The sequence below is a fragment of the Echiichthys vipera genome, assembly GCF_963691815.1.
Source record: "Echiichthys vipera genome assembly, chromosome: 16".
NCBI classification, from domain to species: domain Eukaryota; kingdom Metazoa; phylum Chordata; class Actinopteri; order Perciformes; family Trachinidae; genus Echiichthys; species Echiichthys vipera.
In genome coordinates this window covers 17434001-17453699 of record NC_139841.1, presented here as the reverse complement: position 1 = coordinate 17453699, position 19699 = coordinate 17434001, and the positions used below count along the sequence as shown (strand labels likewise).

Sequence of the window (19699 nt, the reverse complement as noted above, 5' to 3'; positions counted from 1 at the left end):
TCAGGCAGAAGTTAAGTATCAAATCTAATAATTACTGTTACTGAGCTTAAGGAGACAGACACTGTGCTGACTGGTCCGAACTCTTCTTCACTATCACACTTCATCACTCATGTGTCATTTCCACCCACTCATCCATATTTTCTTCTTCTTCCTCTTCATGACCTTATAACCCTTATTGAGAAGCCGCTCTGTCTCTGACTGTATCCAGTGATAAATACAGATGGTTTACATCTAAACAGATGTTTCTGTTGTACCTGTCAACAAAGTTACACACAGATTCCCACACATACACATCCACCACAAAGCTATAACTTAAGTTTGTACTATTTCAGGATTTCCCAAACTTAAGGTGAATCCTGTCTACGAATGGTGGATGTACAGATGCCAACAAAGATATCCACATTCAGGCGTTAGGCTGCTTATTACAGAGAAACACTGTTGATGAGAATCACCAAAACTCATTTCTTTCTGTTGTCCAAGTCCATCCTGTAGTCAATAAGCTTACAGTAGATAGGCAACAGCAGATGTGGATATTTGGATGCCCTGCACTGCGACTGATACAAATAAAGAAATAACATGAACCTTGGACAAAGTCATAATTATATACAAGTGATGTGGTTAATAAGCAACAGATTTATTTATGATCAATTCTGTCTCTTCTCAGTTTGAAATGCTCTGTCTTAACCCCCATTTTTTTTAACCCCTTCACTAGAGGTGGGGGAAAGGGGATGTTAGATCAACAGAAGATGCCACATAGAAGTGGTGTACACGATCTGTACAGGTCTATCTCTTCTCTGTGGATTGGAGTGTTTTGATACTTTCACAGTATTTATTTAGCACCTCAACCTGAATAATATATATTTTTTTAATGTATAGAGTCTATGCAATGCAACAGTAACATTCAGTTGTGCACAGTTGCTCACAGTTTATAAGTTAGTAATCTGGAGCTAAGTATGAAGTCAAGTGAAGCTCGAGTCTGAAGTGTAACTTAAGGGCAGAATCAAATCTCCATCCTGGCTGCATTAGGAAATCAATCAATAACAACGCTCAGAAAACATCCAATTCCGTTTATTCATTTTTGTACAGGTAAGCTAACTGGTTGCTCTGCCTCTTTACACTCACAGGGCTGCCCGTGTTAAATCAGTCATCTCTATCAAAAGAAGATTAGACTTCCCTGGTTTTCTGCAGGAAGTTCTGACTGAGGGTTAAACTGTCTGCTCCCCTGGATGATGGGAAACCCAGGGGCCTTGCAGTCTTGGCAGGGAAACCCTGTCTCTGGTTGGTTGGCTGGCTGACCCTGAGCTCATTTGTCAATCAGGCGCCTTTTCCCTTAATTAGGAGAAACAGTCCAACAGCTTGTGTTGAGCCTCAGCAGAAACATGTCATTCAGTGGGAAAAGCAAGTTGGTTTACAATTCCCTGCTTCTCTGTCTGTATCCCCTCTCATTTATCTAGCCCCGCACAACCCTGGAAACATTGACACCTGTTTTTTGGCTTCATAATGGAATTGTGTTAGCAGCTTTGAAACAAATGTTTAACAAAAATGACCCTGAACCTTTGGATGTCAGATTACATATTTAAACTGCACACAAAAAAAGCAAAACACTTTGTAACACTTCAAAGTCCTGTTCAGCCGATGAAATCGATGTGTCCGTAGTGAATGTGTATTATTTTAGGCAGCACATTTGTTTTAGAGGAAAAAGAATGTAGTCAAAAAACATCTAGTCTAACATAATTTGAAACATTCATTTCCTCAGTGTGGGAATAACAAAAGACATGCTTGATGTTTGTGATGGACTGTCTGTGAGGGAAAGGAGTGCCACAAGAGTCTTTAACACACAATAGTCTTTCTTAATAGTTCATGTCTGTGTGAAATTATGGAGCATTTTGGATATAATTTATATGTAGTGGTGTGAAATCATGCAGTCAATGCACATGCCCCTCTTAAGAGCCAGACAAGTGGAGCCATCAGGCAGTGGCTTCTCTGCTTGTTAGCTTTAACTATTTTTAACTGACAAAAAAAACTACAATTTAATGTTGTTAATTTAATCTAGAATTTGATTATTATAGGTATAAATACCTTACCTTACATTGCAAACATCTCACACAAGCACACATGGTGAGGTGACAAAGCATTATAGGAAACAATTTGTGATCCAAATGTAAACATTATAGTAGCCTCACCTCCAAAATGTATAACAGATTGAGAGTTTGGAACCTTTTATCATTCGGGAAACACACAGACAATGACTAACTCAAGAAGCAGATTTAGATTATCAGATAGCTTTGCATAGTAAAACCCAGAACAACTATTCTGACATACATCTACTCTTATTTAATGTTATGTTTAAAGGTCCCGTATTATACAAATCTTCATGTTCATACTTGTATTTTGGGTTTGTACTAGAACATGTTTACATGCTTTAATATTAAAAAAACACATTATTTTTCTCCTACTGTCTGTCTGACTATATCTGTTTTCACTCTCTGTCTGAGACACTCCATTTTAGGGTCTATCTCTTTAGGCCCCCTCCCGAAAATGCCAAGTCTGCTCTGATTGGTCAGCGGTTCCGGATCTTCAAGATCACTGCAGCGCTCCTAGAAATAAAATATCTGATATAAATTGAATGACACTGAGCTCTGGTCTAATACCAATAAAGACCACTATTAGACACTATCAAATCTGAACCAACAACTACTTTAGTGCAATGAACTGTGTATGTGTGTGTGTGTGTGTGTGTGTGTGTGTGTGTGTGTGTGTGTGTGTGTGTGTGTGTGTGTGTGTGTGTGTGTGTGTGTGTGTGTGTGTGTGTGTGTGTGTGTGTGTGTGTGTGTGTGTGTGTGTGTGTGTGTGTGTGTGTGTGTGTGTGTGTGTGTGTGTGTGTGTGTGTGTGTGTGTGTGTGTGTGTGTGTGTGTGTGTGTGTGTGTGTGTGTGTGTGTGTGTGTGTGTTCAATATTACTGCTCTCATTCCATCAGTAACAGCTTATTCAGTGGCATCCAGACATGCATTATAAGACATTCTAGTTCATGTAAATCACTATTCCCCGGAGAGCCAAGCACATTACAGTAGATATGGAGATATCAGTAGCCTTTCCCCCTGACGTTGTTGTTTGCTCTCATCCAATGATAGCACAATGAAAACACAGGAAACAGCTCAGAGAGCAATGGGGCTGCGATCGATGCCTCTGTGTCAGACTATAAGCCAGGTGCTGTTTTAGCATCTGCCCTCCTCACTTCTCAACCCCCTCTTCCCCACCAGGCCCGTCAAGTCCGACTCTACTGCTAATGTATCTGAATGCAGTGTCATCCAGGGCCGCCTCACAGCAGTCGATAAATACTGGAAATGCTATCCATCTCTGAAACATCACTCCTTCACTTACTGTAAGTGCGCATCATTGTGGGCACCATCCCCACACTGCTGACAGGGAGGAAGACAACACCAGGCGGCCCCAGCTATAACCGAGCATCATCAGATGCAACCACAGACATAGTTTTCACTGTTAAAATTGCAAAGAACAGACTGCGTGTCTGAATCGGGCTCTTATTTGTAGAATACGAGCCGGTGTTTCAAGCCATTCCAGGTGTAAGGAATAACCTACAAAAAGCAGACCTATGAAGTATGATCATATGCACTATTCCCCTCATATCCTCTGAAATTGCAACATCTCTTGGCTTCAGGGTTGGTATTTATTACATCTGGGCAACTGACTAATCCATCAGAGGGATCTGCTGGCAAGGACAGCTAATTTTAGTCCTCCAAAGTTAAATAAGAGTCCCACTAGAATAGGTGGATAAACACTAACTAAAGGTAAATTTAAATTGTACATGATGTCAGGAGCAACACTTCCAAATGTATGACTCTTATATAACGCTATGGCTTCTTAACCATTTATTTGACAAAAATATTTAATCATAACATAATATAGGTTTTCTAATTCAATAAAATCACTTTCAGAGCTCTGTCATGGATGAGTCTAAATGAAATGTCCCATATTGTAAAAAGTGAGATCTTCTTGTCTGTTTTGAATATAAGTGGGTTGAGGTGTATACAAAAAGCCCCAGGCCTTTCTGACAGAGCCAGACCGATAAAATCAGCCCGCCCAATTTATCTAATGTATAATAAGGCCGCAACTATATTGGCATATGTGTGTTTTGCCAACAAATAACAGGAAACTGCAGCCCTAAAATGTCAAAGATGCATTTGACGTCATGTAACCCCAAAATAATCTAAGTCAAAAGCAGCTGGATTTGGTTATTTGTCCAGGAAGACGTTTTACCTCTCATCCAAGAGGCTTCCTCAGTTCATTTACGCATTTGACCAGGCTGGGGGGCTGAGGGTGTGCACAAGGCCAATGATGTCACTGGCCTCATGTAGAAACTGTGAAAACCAGAAAGCACTGACAAATGTGTTTGTCAGCTATGAAATGCTGCTCAGCCCAATTTGGTCACACTTTTCTCATAACCAAATTCAAGGGATTATGGTAGGGTTACTTTAAAAAAAACTTTTATTATTGGCCGATTTGGCCTCAAAAATTCAGTTTTGGTCTGGCTGTACTTTCCATGTAGTAAAAGCAAGTTAAACAGCTAATCAAACAATAATAAATTCATACCGTCAGGCTATATAATTGAGTCATTGGTAGACTAAAAAACATTTTCGGTGAGAAACTTGTATGGCTCATAATATTGTCTATGATTATTCAACATTTTAGTAGTCTAGTCTATAATACGCCTGGTGAGATTACCAAATAACTTACTGTCTCTAAAAACTGCGCATCTGATATCTCCTTCTCATATCTGTTATCAAAACTGTATGCCAAGAAGCATACCTTGTCTCACAATTCAAGAGAATGCCTGCAGTCAGCACACACACACTAGTTAATTCCACCCTGACTCAATGGAAAAGTGTGGATTTTTTTTTAAAACAATTGTATTTGGTTGTTTTTTGCTCTCTTGACTCGGACTATTGGCTGTGAAGACTGGAAACTTGTTGGCAGAAGCATCTCATTAAAGCGTTTCCACTTTTAAACCTTCTGCTCTCTACGTACACTTGGTTATTGTGCAATTTAAGATATAGACTTGAGCTAAACTATTATGCGCATACTGTAAAAAAGGTGCAGGCAACATCAATTGGGTAGGACTAAGACATGTGGAAACAGAGTGTGAAGAAAATTTTAAACGCCAAGTCATGCGTATTGGAGCTGCAGAGAACATATTATTGGCGGTGTGATTTAAGATTTGAGCCAAAATAATAAAATTACACCCATTGCGTTTGAATCCATGGTTGTATGTTGAGAAAATGTTTGAGTTCCAAAAATATGTATCGACTCTTAACTGAACTTCTGAGGACATTTCTTCAGGTGCTTCATGTTGTACACTGGCTACACACCAACAAATCAACAATGCAGTACAGTAAAAAAGAACTGTAAGTTCTCATTGTATCTTTAATCATAAGTGTTTCGTTTGCAAAACTTAGCAATACATGGCACTGAGTCAGGCAGCTGGGCACACTATGTTTAAATTCTCATTAGAGCTTTCAGTTTTTCCTTTCCTTTGCAATAAAACAAGCTCTTGTTAGACCACATTTACCAGGTGTCTTAATTCCTACAAATTCCTATACAATTTACACCCTTTATTATATTTGTCCACTGAAGTGAATTTTACCTGATTCTTACCTGATCTGACTTCCACTGACTAGCGCAATAAATCAGTGCACTTTCCAATAATATTTTGAGTTCACCATAGCCTCCGCAGTCAGTTTAATTAATGGCGCCATGGGTCCTGTGAGAGTGGGACCAGCTGCTTGTTATGTCTTGTCACCAGTCCCACTCTCTTTGACACCTTCGGCCACGTCCCTCTCTTTCGATGCCAAGAATACTGGTGGAGTACTGCTGGGTCTGAGGACTCTTTGTGCCCACCCTCAGAGAACAAACACTATTAAGACTCAACAACGTGCCCCTTTGCCCATCCCCAGAGTGCAGGCAGTGCCAGCGTCTGTAACTGGAGAACAGAGAGCAAAACAGCTGCTCCCAGTCTATCCTGCATCTGCCACAACTGTGATCTCATGGAACAAAGCGAGAATGCAACCACACGTTTCGACTGGGTGTTCAGTCACACTCCAGCCATTGTCCTCACTCTCACTCACCCTCTCTCTCTCTATATATATATATACCTTTATACCTTCTGTCACAGTGATACACACCAAGATGCACGGTATAGGTATTCATCATCAGACATTGCTCTAATTTATTTTATCTTTTACATATTTAATTTTACTATATTGTGAGACCTGGATTCATTCGAGACACACATTGTCCTTTAAAGCAGTGGTGCACCCCAGTTGGTCACCAAGGCCCCTGGTTCAGTTCTTCCAACTGATCGATGGGGGTTTTTGGGGTGACTGCTGTCCCACAGACAGGTGTCTCAAACAAGCTGGCTGCATTGACCCTTTAAACTGAGGCTGCCTGTTTACTGATATACTTTTACTCATACTACACTTACTAAAAGGTCCCATATTGTAAAAAGTGAGATTTATAAATACTATGAAAGCATAAAAATTCTCAAATTGCAGAAATACACACAACCCTTTAAACAAGCTTTTTCTACTAGAGATGCATCAATTATAAAAAAATGTTTGAATGTATAGAAAACATTTCAATTGCAAGAAACCAGTGTATAAACCAAGATTGCATCAGTGTTTTCCTTTAAATTTCCGGTGGCTGAAATCCATTTTACTTGGACAAAATAAAGTCAATTTGTTCAGACAGCATGCAGTAAAAAGCCCACATTTATAGCTATATATACTGATCATTAGTAGCATTTCTTTGTCTTTAGTTGATCCACTGCCAAATACAGTTAAATCCCCTTTGTTCCATAAGTCAAACCTTATACAGTGTGGGTAAATTACAACAACAAAAAAGAAATACACCTCAAGCTGACTCACTCACTCTCATTGTCATTCACAGATCCTTCACTGCTCTTTGACATTTTCTCAGTGAGGTGTTGAAAGCTACTTTTGACAACACACCTGAACACTGCTCTCTATGGCTGCATCTTTTTACTCATGAGAGTGGAGGGTATTTGGGAAACCATTTAGTACTCTGGCACACATCAATATTGCAGCAGTTATTCATAACTCAGTGCATAACAGTCAGTGCAGTCCTTATCCCACATTACTTGACTGGAAATGGTAGTTATCCGTTAATGAATGCAAGTTGTGAGTTTTTCTTTTTCTTTGCGTGTGTACATGCAGATGAGTTTGCCTGTGTGTTTTGCAATCATATAAAAATACACACAGATCCCAAGTGCCAAATGGTATAGGTGCTCAAAAAGATAGCGTAGAGAAAAACAAAATATCTGCACACCAAATAGCTGCCATTAGATGGATATTAATAGTAGTAGTGACGTTTTGACCCTAGTCAGCTTTTCCTCAGACTTGCTATTTGTTATGCTCTATTTGCTATTCTCTCTGTTAGTGTGTTTTGTCCATGGTCTTTTGTATCTTTTGTAATTATTGAATAAAGGATTTTATTTTAATTTTTTAATGGTGGGTATCAGTTCCACATTAGCAGGCTACTGGTCGATACTGGCCAAACAACCAATTATTGCACTGGTATTGGCAAGCTACTCCTGTGTATAAACAGTTCTGTAAATAGAAACATGCTAAAATCAAGTGTTGATTGATGCAATCCTCTTAGACACCTGTTTTACCTGCAGCCAATCAAAATGCACTTAATTGCCAGCAGGATGAAAGCTGTGAAATTAATGAGAAGACACAGCTGCTTCAGGAGACAGCCTGCCGGATTAATTGCACGGTTTTCTAATAAAAAAATACTATAGGGCCTTGTTCTTTCATCAATTAACTGTTGCACTTTCTTTAAGGCAACGCATCATTCTGTGAATTATAAGCCTAATAAAAAACCAGGCACTATATATACTACTGCCTAATGCTTTATGATGCTGCCACCAGTTACTATGATATTTGCAAATGTATTGATAATCAGGGATGGACTGCCCCTCAGCCAATGGACAAGTGGGGACTTTCCATGTGGGCCTGTGGGCTGATGATGACCACATCAATACAAAAATAATATTTATAGCAGAAAAAAACATTTATAAACAAATTGAATCTCTGATTAGTTTAAGCGGAGTAAATGAAAGCTTATTTATAGACTCCTCCAAACCTTGGCTGGTTACTTTTTCCACAATATTTGACTTCTCCCTCTAGTGCAGTTTAGTTTGATTAAGATAGATGGATGCAGTACGCAGTGACATGTCCACACAAGCTTTACACTTGAGCTTAGAATGCATAGACTTCTGGGACCGACATTTAAACTGGAAAACAAAATGGGCAATTCTGGCATTCTAAACCAAACATAACGACTCCACTACGTGCCATTAAATCTACCACAAATTGGCTTTGACTTGTATTCACTTCTATAGTTAGATGTGGTGAGGCATGCGGCCAGTGTGGCTGTGTCCATGTAGCTATGGCAGAGTGTCAGTCCACCAGACAGCCCGTCTGGGAAGGATCAATACAGGATTACTGACAAATCCGTCGCGTCAGACCTTGTTTTCAAGTGTGCGCAACAATCCTCAAGTGTTAAAAGGTTTTCCATCATGATGCCAGGTGATTTCGGAACTTTCCAGCTTGTCCGTCAGACAGTCAAATACATGAACCATCTGTTTCTATACATCACATTTTAATATGAAACTACTAGGCAGAAAGACAAAAAGTTTTGAAAGGCAGCACTTCCTTGAAGATGCCTCAGATTTGAATGTGTGTGTGTGTGTGTGTGTGTGTGTGTGTGTGTGTGTGTGTGTGTGTGTGTGTGTGTGTGTGTGTGTGTGTGTGTGTGTGTGTGTGTGTGTGTGTGTGTGTGTGTGTGTGTGTCTGTGTGTCTGTGTGTGTCTGTGTGTGTCTGTGTCTGTGTGTCTGTGCTTGTGTGCGTGTGTGCGTGTAAGTGGGGGTGTTCAAAGCTGATCCAGTGGCTACCAACCCCAGGTGTGACCATGCAGGGAGTGGGAAAATAAAACAGAGGAAAGCTGAGCCACATTGCTTATTTGACATCACAGTGGAAGAGGTTGACTTTGCCGGCTCCAGTGACTTTAAATAACTTAAACAGAGGATTGACAGAATGATTGACACTTACGGAGTGCATGGTCAAGTGCTGCTTGGCAAAAAAAATCTTTGAGACCAATCAACAATAATCTATATGGTCTCTTATTTATATTTTACATGATACTGGTTGTGTTAAAAGAAATAGATCCTGTGCAAATAACTCCTGCCTCATTGTCTTTTTTCTTTTTAATGGTCACAAAACAAACGTGGGCATTGTCCTTTGTTTCTGGCTGGTTTCTGAATCACTAAGATAAAAACATACTGGCCCGATGTAACTCTGGTCACTGCATTTTCATCGCAAATATCACACTGAAAACGGTAACCTCATCGTCCTCCAGAGGGAATTATGACCCCCCCCCCTTCTGAAAACAATGGGAAATAAAAATGTGAGCAGGCCCACACTCACTGCATACCCCCGAATAAAACACACAATTAGGAACAATCATAGACAAAACAGTATTTCTTAATTGACAACAGAAGCTTCTTAAACATACAAAACCTCCCACCACCTTACTGTGAAGCAAAATTATTCTCTTTACTCAGCTAATTCCAGAGCTTTTCAACTTTGAAAATAACACTATCTACAAGAGAGGAACACACATCTGCCTCATCTGTCAACACCTCATAACTGAGCCCATAACAAACTCTGAGCTCACAGCGAGGTGGCCGAGAGGTCAGTCGACTGTGTTTGTATGCCTCTGAGCAGAGAGAATGAGTGTCTATTCGCAGCATGGATCTGCTCTCCAGGTCTACGCTCAGGCTCCCCCTCGACCCCATGGGAAACCGAAGCCACAGCAGGCAACCTGAAACCCCATGATGTCATCCTCAGAGAGCACGGGCTACCGGCAGTCGGTGAGAAAGTGTACAAAATCCAAAGTCAACATCACACAATTACTGGGGTTAATTGTATTTACAGTTGAGCAGCTGCGCTGGATTATGAGGCTCGCCGATAAAGTACGTTGCATGTGTTAGGAGAGAGTCTTCGCTGGAGAGGTTTGTGAGAGGAAAGTTGAATTGATAAGGATTCTACATTTGACGTACTGTATGAACTTGTGTTTTCACTGATAAATTCAGCTTCAACTACAGGGGAGGAGCCAATAAGTAAAATCCCAATGCTTCAAAATTTTGGTTTTATGGCACCTGACAGCCTATCCTAAAAAAAGCTTGTTATTCTTAATGCTTACCATATTCTCTATTAACCTTGCTTGTTTCAAATAGGGAGATAAAAGTGTTTGCTAAGCTACAGAGGAGTGGACTTGGGAGGGAATGGAGATTGACGGTTCCTATGAAAGACACATCAAGTGATGCCAGTACCTGCCATATTGGAGAAACGTTTACATTTATCAAATGATCTCATTGTCAGTCAGTGGTCAATTTATTACATTTTGTAACTGAACTATACTTAGTATAGTTTATTAAGGTGAAAAAGTTAATGGAAAATACAGGTTAAAGCACGATGAGATGAAGTGATAAATGGCAGTAAATGAGGAAACAATGTGATCTGAGGTGAAGCACAGGCAGCCAGACTACCAGCACTGTGTGTGTGTGTGTGTGTGCGTGTACGTGTGCGTGTGCGTGTGCGTGTGCGTGTGTGTGTGTGTGGAGAGAGAGAGGACACAGGGTCAAACATGTCATCAAGTGCTATGTAAGATGGATGGTCATTTCCTCCCACTCTACAGGTCCTTATAGAGGACTTCTGTTCCTGCTCAGTTTTATCTTAGTGCTGCTGTGCAGGGCTGATATGAAAACCCTGGAGCCTTAAATATTCCACTCTACTATTCCTATCAGCTCAATGGGTATTACAACACAGGTGTCATCAGTTCATACAAAGCCAAATTATGTTTTTTGATATTTTGCTGTGCTGCAACTGGCTGCTTTGATACTGCTGTTCTTATCATGCAGCTCTTTGGTCATTTCTGCTGCCATTCTGCAGCCTTCACTTTAATTTCTACTGCGAGACACTGACGATTTTCAGCAGCCCACTGCTCCTTATGGTGGGTTAGCTGCAGATGTCAAATTTCGCTGTGTTGTGCTAACGCTTGTATGTGACCATTGATCAATTAGGTTTTTAGGTTTAAGTAAAATCAGCAACTTGACTATTCGTTGACTCAACAACTGTTCTATAGCCGCCACATCTTCCAACTGGCAGTCATACTTTCACCGTATTTAAACATCACCTCAACATGGTTTATAATAATTAATTTATAAATAAATACATTGTACATCATAGGACCTTTAACTAAAAGCCTTATGCTGAAATATAAAATAGTGAACTATAGAGCAGGCGTAGCAGAGCGATCCTGACAGGACAACCCAAAATGAGCTTTGAAATGTAACCGTGATCCTTCATTCTCTCTTAACATATGTTCATCATTAATGCCAGGATGCTGCGCGGTGAACATTTTGGATACTGACTACTTTCTGAAATGCTTTAGGCTGAATGAGAAGTGGGTTAAGTATCACCAGTGTAAGAACAATCTTTTGCAGTATGTTTATCATCTTTTAGCGCATGACGATCAGCAGTTTTGACTCTCTTATGATCTGTTGAGCTTCTATCTGAAGGCTCTGTGGAAAGAATGTAAACAGTCATGGAGAGTAATTACAGACTCATTATGGATCCTGTTTGTTTATGACAGTCATCTGTGCTTCTTGTCCTTCAAGATGAAGTCATAATTGTTCATTTGTTCTTTGTGTTTCACAGCAGGAAACTTGCTATTGTTTGACAATTGACCACTAAATGCAATTTCACAGTTTCCTGACCGCCAAGGAAACACTTGCACTCCACCGTCTAGATGATAAATTTTACGTCACACATAACCCATTCTTCAGTAAGACGAGTGTGTCATGTTTTCCTCTTCACACAGTGCATTAACCCTGCACCCTCACTGGATAGCCCTGGGATCAAAGCCTGCCAAATTCTTTGGTGATGATTCCCCTTTTGGGTCCAATGTCAGGATCAGAGACTGGAGCAGGGAGACAGCGTAGTCAGTCAAACAAGCCACATAACATTAATTTGCCATGCCAGATCTATTGCAAAGGCACACATGCATCCTTATGCATGCAAACATGGACCAAGACGAGGCACAGACACAGCTGTCATGTCACCCTGTGTCTAATATAGACAGACAGTGGGTGAAGAAACGATTGGATGCAGTGAGACATCCATTCAACTCACAGGAGGGTTGAGAACATCAGGATGATGATAAACTCTGTTTGTACTGGGTCCACAGTATTTGCTTTTGTCTGTGGATGAGAGAATTATGGCCTGCTTGGGTTTCTGCAGTAACATCAACTGAAACAATAGATCCAGAGCAGATCAAGAACTGTATTTTTAAAGTCTTCCCAAAAGTCGGATTTATGACGGATGGTGGTTGCACTTTTATGCACGCCAATAAATTAAATTATAACATGATTTAAGTAATACTTACAGTTTGGATAAAACCCAGATTATTTTTCTTGCTGAGGGGTAGTTGAGAGGATCATTAACACTTTCATGTCTGTATTTTAAACATGAAGCTAGAGCCAAGAGACTATTAGCTTTGCTTAGCATTAAGACTTTGGGGCTCCTTGACCTCTCATTTCAAGATATCTGAATGAAAATGGGTTCTATAGGTACCCACCAGTCTTCCTTTTACAGACATGCTCACTTTATGCTAATCCCATGCAGTTTTTAGTATATGCAGTATAAATTTATGTATTTTAAAGTTATTTTCTCCTGTTCTAAAATGGTGTATTAGCAGTGTTGTAACGTATCTTCGGCCATTTGAGTCTTCCACTCCAATGTGTGCACACAGACATGTGTTGGCGTGTTTTACACTATGACAATTGCAATATGTGGCAATGTATTCTACGTGAACTTTTTATGTATTGTGAAGGGGGACCTCAGCAATTACTGCTCGGCAGCACAGACTCAGGATTATCAATCAAATGGTCACACAAACAAACCTTATGAATACTTGATTCATTTAATGTATTTCTATTATTCAAGTGTAAAAGCAGGAAAGCATTCCGCTATCTTCAAAGCCTACTTCATAACCCCCCTGAGAGGTCTCGACCACCAAGTTGAGAGCCACTAGACTAAAGAAAATGAACAACATTCTTGTATCTCAACTATTCACTCCTCTTCCCTTTCCCAGATCCATACACACAGTAGGCTTCACATGCAGTACACTTGACACACGCTTCACATGTAGTACACTTGATACACGCACGCACATTGAGTTTGTCATTCCAGACATGTTTACGCAGACAAAGTTAAATCTCTTTGCAGAAACCCTTGGGGGTTTGTCTTTGCCCTAACCCCCTCCTTCTATCCCTTGACCCCTCCTAGTCCTTTCCAACCCTGGAGAAGGTTCAGTTTTTAGGGACTAAACTCCAGCTTGGCTCCTCAGGATTGTCTGTCTGTTTTGCTTGGTTTTGGCCAATTACCTGCCTGCAGTTATAATGTTACCAGTAAACTGTCAAGCCACCATGAGAATATTCCCACAACACACACATGGGTGGTTTTCATGTTCCGCAGCTTACACCAACAACGAAACCTCATAAAACAACACTGAGGAGGACCTACGTGGACATTGCCAACAGGCCTTATTGACAAGTGACAGCTACTTGCTTTACTCTGTTGACGTTGGTTTGATGCGATGCCTCAATATTAGTCAGTCTTGAACGCCTTGGATAAGTCCCAATCAAACCTGACTCAAGAAGCTGAAGTCGGGTCTGGGAACACAGCCGCCACCGGCCCGTCCACACACAGAGAGCGTCCAAAAAACTCCACGCCCCTCTCTGTCCATGCCTGTCAACGCGACTGAGGGCCTCCTGTCTGTGATTGATGACCGGGGGTTCTGCATATTTCTGAAGCCGCCGACACGTGTGGCTCTGTTGGCTGGGACTCGTCTCTGCTCTATTTAGTTTACATTATTCGTATTATTTCTCTGACCAACCCAGCTATTGAGTGCATGCATGTGTGTGCGCGTACACATGTGCACACACAGGGAAGGGTTTTTCCATGCCCTCAGTTGTCCAGGTATGTGTAATGAAATCTTGAGTTGTGTTTTGAAAACCCTCGGAGTTCCAGCCATTTTCACATTTGGGGTTTTTCTCTCAGCTTCCTTCTTCCTCCCTTCCCTCTCACCCACGTGTACTCCCATGGAACAGTCCACCCAAGCTTAGTCAATGCTTAATTTGCAGCACTTTCAAAAAGTAAAACAAACACATTTTTTAAAAGAGCAGAGAACACCCACCATCTTGACCACTTTGTGTCCAGAAGCAGAAAACAGTTCTTGAATGTAGAAAAACTGTCTGTATGTGTGTTTAAATCAGACCTATTCAGCTCAAATTTGAATCAGGAAACCATTAAAGCCACAAGATGTTGGCACTCAAGACAATAGTTGCTTATCTTCCAAATTCTTGCCAGTGAGTGTCACATGCTCCAATCCGGTGCGATCATTAATTAAACTTGATATTTACGAGAAGTACAAGAGAACTACTGTTGTGTTGTTCAAAATGGTGTTACACAGGTGGGGAAGGGGAGAGGAGCAGCTGTTCACCAACACAAATCTGAGCACAGCCACACAAACATACACACCTCATAAAATTTTAGGGAGTGAACACAAACTCTAAAACAGAGACTTGCTTGTGATAAAGGGCTGTTTTAAAAGAAAACTAATGTAGTTGACTTGAGATGCAGATGGAATATTATTGACCTAATTAATGTGAACATAAATTAGTTTTACGTACAACCCAGTCAATCAATTTAACAGCTACCCATTTAGCTTTTTTCCCTCAAATTGAAATGACTGACAGTGAATACTCATCACTCTCTCTGTGCCGTTTCGGCATACGATGATGTGATCGATGTGTGTTGACAAGCGGAGTCAGAGAGACAGATGTGAGCTAAACCAGGAATGTACACTCCAGTCGGGAAGCTTACGTTAGTCTGATACTCGCCCAATGCTGATTAAATGGCAAACAGACAGACAGAATTCAACATGCTCATCTGTCTGCAATCTAATTCACTGCAACTGTGGGCTTTAACTATATAACTAAATAAATTGTGAATATTTCTGAGGAAATCCAATAAATAACCTGAATTATGTACATAAATTGTGATTATTTTGTGTAATGCTACTTGAAAGCTTCCAGTCAGGAGCTAAGAATCAACTTGGTTGCCAGTAGTGTAGGCAAATCTCATAGACTGTATAAAATATGGGCATAGTCTCCATGACGACACCCATAGGTCTCTGAAGAACCAAAATTAAGCTCCATGTGGGTGGCTCCCGGTGGCTCCTGCCGTCGCCATCTTGGTAGAGCCTGACAGCATAAAAAGTCACCCTTCATATAACTGCCCTGAAATTAGCTACAGAGACCAACATTGTTTTTTTTTACCAGGCTGTAAATGTTTTTATTTCTGCTTTAAATTTGGGCATTTTAATATGGGGCTCTATGGAGATGACTCACTTTTGGAGTCAGCCTCAAGTGGTCTTTTCGGGAACTGCAGCTTTTGGAACTTCCATCTTGGCTTTTTTTTTTTCCAGCGCCAGTGGTTGTCGCTTGGAAGTCTTATGTAGCTGACCCCTAATTACAGCGACAAATAATATAAATTTGATACACAACAATTAAACAGAATTTTTACGGACTGATTTCCCACACACTCACAAACACAGTCTTTTAAACAGCACAAATAAAGCAAATGTTCCAGATTATACATTTCCAATGCTTCGTGGAGACTGTGTGGTTGACTGCTTCTGGTTGTGAGAATGAAACAGACTAAGCCTCCCTCAAATAAATGTAGCAAGAAAGCCCAAAGCAAATATGAATATTCAACCGGAGAATTCTATAAACCAAGAAAGCATTTCATCCCCTGAAACTGTCTTCTGATCCTTAAATCCTAATCTGTGTGTTCTGGCATGCCAACATGCACTTGCATGAGGCCATTCATGTGTGACTGCAGCTAAACGTGTGCGGCTATATAGAGGTAATTAACAGCTGTTTCTGCTCTCGAACACCTGCAATAACAATCCAGGCTGTAGCAGGTTAGCTAGCTGCTACTCTCTTTCTCTTTCTTTCTTTCTTTTCATTGTAATCCGATCCAGCCTCTCCTCGAGGTAAAGCTCTGGGAGCCACTGAAGAGGCCAGAATTTGGAAAGTAAAGAAGAGAGGCTGGTCTCTTCTCAGGCTATACAGAAACAATAACTAAAGATAAAGGACAAATGAGTGATCTATGCGGCTCACTCGTTTCCCGCCCTTAAAGTTGATTTGAAAAGCAGCAAAATGTCTGGATGAAGTCTTTGTTTAGACTGTAATGTCACACACCTATTAACAGAGTTACGAATCAATATGAAGGCATACATAAATGTTTTTATGAGTCATATATGAAATAATACATCGCTACAGTACTGACCGAGCCTTCAGAAGCAAGGAAGTCTCATGCAGTGCAAATGTTTGACTTTTTCTAAAATGGTGAATTTGAATATTTCTGCATAATGGGGTCCCAGAGAGTCTCGGAATTGCATAAATTGGTCTAACTGGAAAGCTGAGACTCTTGTGGATGAGCCCAATTGTAGTCATGTGGGATAATGTTAGTCCCCATAGTGGCCATTTCATTGTAGTGAGACATTCTTTGAAACTTGACATCACTATATAAAATGTGCTGTTGTAACCTCTAAGATAATCACAGCCTCATGATTATTTACAACCACAAACTAGAGACCGAGAGCATTGAGAAGTGTATGGCTTACCTAGATATACTGACAAAAAGGGGGTTTCTAAGCAGTTTCCAGAACAGAACAATGCTCATCATTCAATCGTACGTATAGAAATCTCCAAATGTCAAGGGTTGTTTTATAGTGCACCTCCTTTTGAACATTTTCTTTTTTTATCAATTAGTCAGTCGTAAAAAAAAAAAATAGATGGATTTAGCAAAACAAATGGTATAACTATAACTTACAGTGTGAGACATGGATGAGTATGTGAATGGCCATCATATATGTCTATAATGTTCTAAGCCCTGATACACTTGGTTTGGCAATTTATTTGAATTAATGAATCAGTCAAGTTTTATTTCTTATTTATACTAGAACAGTTTGTCACACAGTGCTGAGCTGACTCTTGAATGTATATTCAGGCTCCCAGCTTCTAGATGTGGTACACAACTTCTTTGTGTTGCCCATTCCTCTGCCCAGGAACATCCCCTGCCCACCCCCCACCCCGACCCCTGTAAAAGCAGGAGCAGAATGGTAAGAGGTTAATCACAAATTGCTGTACCAGTGTTTATAGCTATAAAAAGAGGTTCAACCGTCTGCACTTTGATATTTTCAAAGTAACACAAGACACCTAATAGAGCTCCAAAGACGACAAATTATCTCTGACCGAACTCCAGGAGAACAGGTCAAAAAACATTCAAAATATCACTAGGGAAAAACCTGGAAAATCATGACAATTCGTGCCAAAACACTACACTCCTCCAACAAAGAACAACAGCTGTGAAAAGTCGAAATACCCACCAGGGATGTGGTAAATATATATATACAGCAAATATGGCTTGACAACTACTGCAAACTGACATGCAAGCTACAGTAACATGAGTCACTTTTTGTTTGCAATAGTAATTTAGCTAATCCAAGGTTTAAGTCTTTGTCCTGAAGCGTTGACATGAGTTTGTCACCTGTCACGGCACCCTGATCCTACAAACGATATTAAAACCTGACGATGTGTGTGTGTTACGATGTGATGTAGTATTTTGTGTATGTGTGTGAGCAGTTTGCCATTGGGAGGCAAATATCACAAATGAACATATGATTTCACTGTATAAACGGCTGAGGAAACACTGCTCTAATACTCCACATATTCCTTTCTGTTCTGCTTGTTCCAGGATGTGCCTGAGTCTTTAATTAAGAGATTAACGTCGTGTTGATAAGAGACGACAACCACAGGGTGAACTCACCTGATATGATCTATGCAAACAGGGCTCTGTCTGAATCGTCACTGCAGCATCCTCCTCATCCGCTTCTAACTTCCGGGTTCAAAATGCAAAGATGTCTGATGTCAGCACATCTCCCCGCAGACTGCCTCACAGGTACGACTCTAAATGCCCTCTGCCCTCTCCTGAATCTATGGTGGGGGGAGAAAAAAAATGAGAGTGCATATGAAACCAATTACACAATCTGTCATCAGAAACACAGGGCTGAGCAACAGGAAAAACACGAACAAGACAGAAATTGACTTCATCTGTTTCTCCATCTCCTCTCGCAGCCTGAGTGGCACTTGCCGTCACTTGTAATTTAGCGGACAAGCGTGAGGTTCAATAGCGGAATCAGATAGGGTGCAGAACAGGGTCTACGGCGGAGCAGACGTGCAAGAACTCAGAACAAAGCTTTTTTAGATTGGTCCGTTGAAAGATCAAACCACAGGGGGAGATCACGTTAATATGTTTTGAGACACAGAAGAACCCCTTCTTCACGCAGATATAAAGGAATTATGAACTTTGAGCGAGTGTCACAAAGCATACTCTGGTAACTTTGAGCCAATATTGGATCAGGGAAATAACACACCGAGTCACAGCTGGGCACCGTGCTGAACTAACACGGCAAAGAGTGTTGAATCCCAGACTTTCCCTTTCAGCTGAAACAGGTGATTTGTAGCGATTCTGGGTGGTCTCGCTGACCTGTCTTTTCTTAATAAAACTCCTAAGCTAAGGCATAATTATGAGCTGACATCCTGCCTGCTGTCAGACGTGTGTGTACCTGAGAATGAGAGAGGCTGTACACGCTGTAATATTTGATATGCGAACACAAGTTTTTGAAACATATGCATAGAAAAGGCAACCACTGACCTTCAAATGCAGTAACAATATTTGCATAATACTCTTTTTCTGTCTCTATCTTCTGTTTTTCACATGTATGCGCATACAGATACTGACTCACACACAGCTGTCTTTTATTTGCCAGGATCCAGCCGCAGATGGTGTTACAGTGTGAACTTTAACACACAGATTCTTGACATTCTTTCCGGGTGTGAGTTACTCTCCAACTCAAACCGGTGCTTGGCCTCGGCCCTCTTTACTTTCCGGCCAGGAGGTCACTGTCACAGAAGGAGTCCGAGCAAGCCTCTCCCTACATATACAGGCTGCTATTGTCCTCTCTTAGGTACAGTAACTCTGTTTTTCACAGATCCACATGGGTTCGGCTCCTGACTGCACACCAAACCTCTAGGTTGCAACTGTGTCAGCATATTTTGCTGATTATGATGGGTCCTGTAGTGGCAGGTTCATTGCTTAATGTAAAAGGAATGCTAATTAAACGATGAACCGCTGAAATCAAGGCGCAAAAACAAACAGCGTATCCTTGAACTTCTTTGTGCTTGAATGCAAGAAAAAGGTCCCATATAATGCTCATTTGCAGATTCTTGTATTGTGGGTTTATTCCAGAACATGTTACATGCTTTAATTTTTCCGAATGCTCAAATGTCTGTCTGAATATGAGTGTATTCACCCTCTATCTGAAATGCTCTGTTTTTTTAGTCCACTATTAGGTTGTTTTAGTCTGTGTAAACTAAGATTTCTTTAGTAGATTAGTTATTTTTTG

General features: G+C 40.7%; 1 protein-coding gene across 1 annotated transcript in view; it reads right to left on the bottom strand.

Moving 5' to 3' along the window:
• Positions 1-18168, bottom strand: part of bmpr1bb (bone morphogenetic protein receptor, type IBb) — a 50642-nt gene extending 32474 nt beyond the window's left edge. Inside the window, exon 1 of the mRNA XM_083929283.1 lies at positions 18061-18168. The gene's annotated coding sequence lies outside the window, so the exon portion shown is untranslated. The remainder of the gene's footprint in view (positions 1-18060) is intronic.
• Positions 18169-19699: the final 1531 nt, after the last annotated feature.